The following is a 5,751-nucleotide window of genomic DNA, read 5'->3' on the forward strand; positions in this document are numbered from 1 at the left end:
TGGATGTGCTCACCAAGTTGTGCCAAGAAATCTGGAGAACAACCACTTGGCCCACTGACTAGAAGAGGTCAATATTTGTTCCCATCCCAAAGAAGGGCCACCCAACTGAGTGTGGAAACTACAGAACAATCTCATTGATTTCACATGCAAGCAAGGTTCTACTGAAGATTATACAAAAACGACTGGAAGGACATACTACGTGGTTCAAAATCAAGAAATGGGTCCATCAGGGGTGTATTCTGTCTCCATACTTTTTAATCTGTATGCAGAGCAAATCATCTAAGATGCTGGGCAATATGAAGAGGAATGTGGCTTCAGGATTGGTGGAAGAGTCATCAACAACCTGCATTATATAGATGATACAACCCTGCTTGCTGAAACTGAGGAGGACCTGAAGCACTTGCTGCAGAAGGTCAATGACTGCAGCCACCTATATGAGTTGAAACTCAACATCAAAAAAACAAAGATTCTCACCACTGGGCCAATTGGAAGAATTAGTATGAATGGTCAAGAGATTGAGATAGGTAACAGTTTTAGTTTACTTGGCTCCACAGTCAACACTCTTGGTAACAGTAGCCAGGAAATCAAAAGACAAATTGCATTGGGAATGCCAGCTGTGAGGGATCTCTCAAGAGTACTGAAGAGCAACAATGTCAGGCTGGAGACTAAGGTGTACCTGATCTGAGCTATGCATCAGAGAGTTGGACAGTGAATAGGGATGATAGAAAGAGAATGAATGCCTTTGTGCTGTGGTACTGGAGAAGAGTGTTGAATATACCATGGACTGCTAGGAGAACAAACAGGTTTGCCCAGGAGAAGGGGAAGCCAGAATGTTCCTTAGAGTCAAGGATTCTGAAGCTTCATCTGACATACTTTGGGCATGTTGCACGAAGGACTGGTCCTTGGAGAGGCACATTATGTTTGGCAGAGTGGAGGGGCAGGGAAGGAGAGGAAAACATTCAATGAGATGGATCAATTATGTAACTGGAGAGGTGGGAATGAATGTGTTTGAGATGGCTAGGTTGGCACAGGATAGAAAGGCATTTAGAGCTCTTGTACATAGGGTCGCTATGAGTCACAAGCAACTCGATGGCACATAACAACAACAACAATAACAACTACTACTACTTAATTCACTTTAAAAAAATATTCAGGGAAGTTTGCGAGACACCCTCCCCCCCGCCCCCAGCTTTGAATTTTGGAGTTTGGCTGAGGACTACACAGATGCAGAGAGAGGGAGTAGTTTTGGATATGGGAGACACCTCTGCACTTCTGACGCACACCCGGCAGGTATCAAATCTGTGCCCCGCCTCCCCTTCCCCAGAAGACTGTGCAACCCCCGCCTTTAGCCTCGGGCCAGGAATTTTAAAAAACATAGACCAAACTATAGGATTTATCAACCTCCCCTGAAAAAGTTGTCTAATATTGAAGATTACGTTTCTTTGGACTACAAACTGCTGTCTGGCCTGACCACGTTGGTCCCGCTAACTCAAGCAACAGGGATGTTCTGGGCATCTCTACAGAAGAGCAGTGATGTCAAATCAAGAACCAGCTATCAACTCAGTTTTCAAAAAATTCTTCCACATCAATATCTCGAAAGAAGCAGGGTACCTCACTCACCACCCAAGCCCAAATCAAGATATCTCCCCAAAAATAATGACACAGTAGCAATGGATTTCCTGAAGCCAGAAAGTCTGATGGAACTTTCTGACACAGAATTTAAAAAAAAAAAAAAAAGATTTAATATTTTCAATGGATGAAAAACAAACTTGAAGAATTACAGGACACTACAGTAAAAAATCAGGAGGAGCTTGAAAAACCAATCGAAAACAATGTAGAGAAAACAAAGGAGGAATTAGAGGCACTGGTAAAGCAAGAAGGTTTCTGATGCTGTCAACATAATGGAGGGACACACAAACAGAGGTGAAGAGATGGAAAACAGAATCACTGAAATAGAAGGTGGAATTGTCACCTGACTCAGAAAAGAGCAGAATCAAAAAAAGAAGGAAACAGAAGAACATTTGACAATAATGTGGAATACCATTAAAAGAAATAACAATCTCATCATTGGAATTCCAGAAAAGGAAGAAGCAAGTAAAGGCACTGAAAAAGTTGTGGAAGAATTACTAGAGAAAAAATATCCAGGCATAAGGAAGAATGACAGAATATATATTCAAGAAGCCGAGTGAACACCATATAGAATAGAGCCTAAAAGAAAAACACCAAGGCATATCATTGTCAAATTTGCTAGAACCAAAGATAAGGAGAGAAACTGAAAGCAATGAGAGAGAAACAAAAAGTGACCTATAAGGGAGAACAGATAAAATTAAGTGCTGATTTCTCAGGAGAAACCATGCAAGCAAAAAGACAATGGAATGGCATATATCGAACACTCAAACAACACATGTCAACAAAGAATACTGTACCCAGCAAAACTTTCCATCAAATACAAAGGAGAGATCAAGATATTCCCAGAAACACAGAATCTAAGGGAGTTTGTAAAAACAAGACCAGCCTTACAGGAAACACTGAGAGACGTCCTTCATTCAGAGATGCCACAGAAAATATGATGGACCAAAGTAAGCAGCAACAACGCCAAAAAGAATTGAACAAAATGATAGCAATAAAACCTTCCCTCTCAATAATTACACTGACCGTAAATGGTTTACATGCAACACTGAAGAGAAAAAGAGTAACATACTGGATAAAACCAAAATCCATCAATGTGTTATCTACATGAGAAACATCTGAAAAACGAAGACAAAGAAAGACTAAAGATAAAAGAATGGGGAAAAATATACCACGGAAATGGCAACCAAAAAAAAAAAAACAAAAAAAAAAAAGCAGGGGTAGTGATACAAATCTCTGATAAAATAAATTTCAATGCAAAAACCATCACAAAGGACAATGAAGGTCACTACATAATGCTCAAAGGGTCAAAAGGACAAGAGGATATAAGAGTATTGAATGTCTATGCACCAAATGAAAAACTTGCAAAATATATAAAACACACATTAACAAAATTAAAAAGGAAATAGACAACACTACTATAGTACTTGGAGACTTCAATACTCTCCTTTCAAGAAAAGATAGTACTACCAAAAAGAATCTCAACAAAGATACTAAAAAATTAAACCACACAATAAACCAATTCAATCTCATAGATCTTTATAGGCTAATGCACCCCTAAAAAAAGCACAATATACCTTCTTTTCCAATGTGCATGGAATGTTCTCCAGAATAGATCACATTCTAGGTCACAAGGCAAGCATCAACAAAGTAAAAAACATAGAAGTTATACAAAATATTTTCTCAGACCAAAATGCCTCAAAATTAGAAATTAATAACAAGAGACTAAAGGAGAAAAAAAATCATCCATTTGGAAGCTGAACACCCCCTGCTTGGACATGACTGGATACAAGAAGAAATAAAAAATGAAATGAAAAAGTATCTTGAAACAAATGACAATGAAACTACCACTTATAAAAACCTCTGGGAAACAGCCAAAGCAGTAATCAGAGCTCAATTTATAGCAATAAGCAAGCACATCAAAAGGAAAGAAAAATTGACCATTGACTCTCTAACCCAAGATCTCCAACAAGTTAAAAAAGAACACCAAGAAAATCTGACACCCTCTAAAAAGACTGAAATTATAAACATTAGAGCAGAGATAAAATAGAAAACCAAAAAATAATTGAAACTATGAACAAAACTAGGAGCTGGTTCTTTGAAAAGGTCAATAAAATCGACAAACCATTAGTGAAACTCACAAAAAAAGGAGAAGACACAAATAATCCGATTATGAGATGAATCAGGCAACATCACAACAGAACCAACTAAAATAAAATAAAAAGTTAACATTAGAGTATTATGAAAAAAAAACCTATATGAAAACCTAGAGGAAATGGATAAATACATAGAAACTTACAACTTACCTAAACTGACACAAGCCAAAATTGAACATCTGAACAGACCCATTACAAAAGAAGAAATTGAAAAGATAATAAAACAACTACCAACCAAAAGAAGCCCTGTGCCGGATGGTTTTAAAAGTGAATTTTATCAAACATTCACAGAAGAACTGTCACCAATTCTACATAACATAAACTATTTCAGAAAATAGAAGAAGATGGAATTCTCTCAGAAGCAAACATATCCTTGATAAAAGCCAGGAAAGGCACCACCAAAATAGAAAACTATAGGCCAGTATCTCTTATGAACATAGATGCAAAAATCCTGAATAAAATACTGGCCAATAGAATCTAAGGATACATCAAAGAAATAATCCATCATGACCAAGTGGGATTCATAACAGGTATGCAAGGGTGGTTCAATATAAGAAAAACAATTAATTATCCCTTTATGCACATGATATGATAGTATACTTAGAAAACCCTAAAGACTCAGCAAGAAAACTATTGAACATAGTTGACCAATTCAGCAAAGTAGCAGGATACAAGATCAACATACAAAATTCAGTTGGATTTCTCTACAGTGACAAAGAGAATACAGAGCCAGAGCTAAGAAAAACAATACCATTCACAATAGCTAATCACAAGATTAAATACTTGGGAGTAAATCTAACCAGAAGCACAAATGATCTATTCAAAGAAATTACAAAACATTATTACAAGAAGCAAAAAGTGACCTGGAGAAGTATAAGAATATCCCTTGCTCATGGATAAGAAGACTCAATATTGTGAAAATGACAATACTACCAAAGGCAATTTACACGTTCAATGCAATCCCAATAAAAATACCAATCCCATTCTTCAATGAGATGGAAAAGGTAATCTCCAATTTCATATGGAATGGGAAAAAACCACAAATAAGCAAAGCACTCCTTAGAAATAGAAAAAAGGTGGGAGGCATTTCACTCACTTATTTAAAATCCTACTACACTGCCGTGGTGTTTAAGATAGCATGGTACTGATTCAATGACAGACACACAGATCAATGGAATAAAACTGAGAACCCAGGAATCAGTCCATCTACTTATGGCCAACTGATTTTTTACAAGGAGATAAAATCAGTTAAGTGGATAAACGACAGCCTTTTTAACAAATGGTGTTGGCAAAACTGGGAAACTATCTGCAGAAGACTCAAGGAAGATCTACACCTCACTCCATATACAAAAACTGACTCAAGACGGATCATGAACCTAGGACTAAAACCAAGGACTATAAACTTCATTAAAGCAAAGCTTGGAAGAACTCTAGTAGTCCTAATCCACAACATAAACAGTCTTCCAAGTATCCTGAAAAATCTACTACTACCAGAAGAAGATAAAATAGATGAATGGGATCTTCTAAGAATCAAATCCCTATGCACATCCAAAAACTTCTCCAACAGGGTAAAAAGGGAAGGAACAGACTGGGGAAAAGTATTTGGTAATGAGACGCCAGAAAATGTCTTATATCTAGAATTTATAAAATACTTGAGCACCACAACAAGATAAGGGTAAATAATCCAATTGAAAAATGGGCACAGGATATGAACAGACACTCCACCAAAGAAGACATACAGGTAGCCAACAAGCACATGAAGAAATGTTCAAAATCCCTAGCTCTAAGAGAGATGAAAATGAAGACAACTATGAGATACCATCTCACCCCGGTAAGACTAGCAAAATTTAACAGAACAACAAGCAACAAATGCTGGCGAGGTTGTGGAGAGACTGGAACTCTTACTCACTGCTGGTGGAAGTGGAAAATGGTGCAACCACTGTGGAAAGCAGTGTGACGCTTTCTC

The sequence above is a fragment of the Elephantulus edwardii genome, unplaced genomic scaffold (assembly GCF_000299155.1).
Source record: "Elephantulus edwardii isolate Elephantulus edwardi_28Jun2011 unplaced genomic scaffold, EleEdw1.0 scaffold00072, whole genome shotgun sequence".
Lineage (NCBI taxonomy): Eukaryota > Metazoa > Chordata > Mammalia > Macroscelidea > Macroscelididae > Elephantulus > Elephantulus edwardii.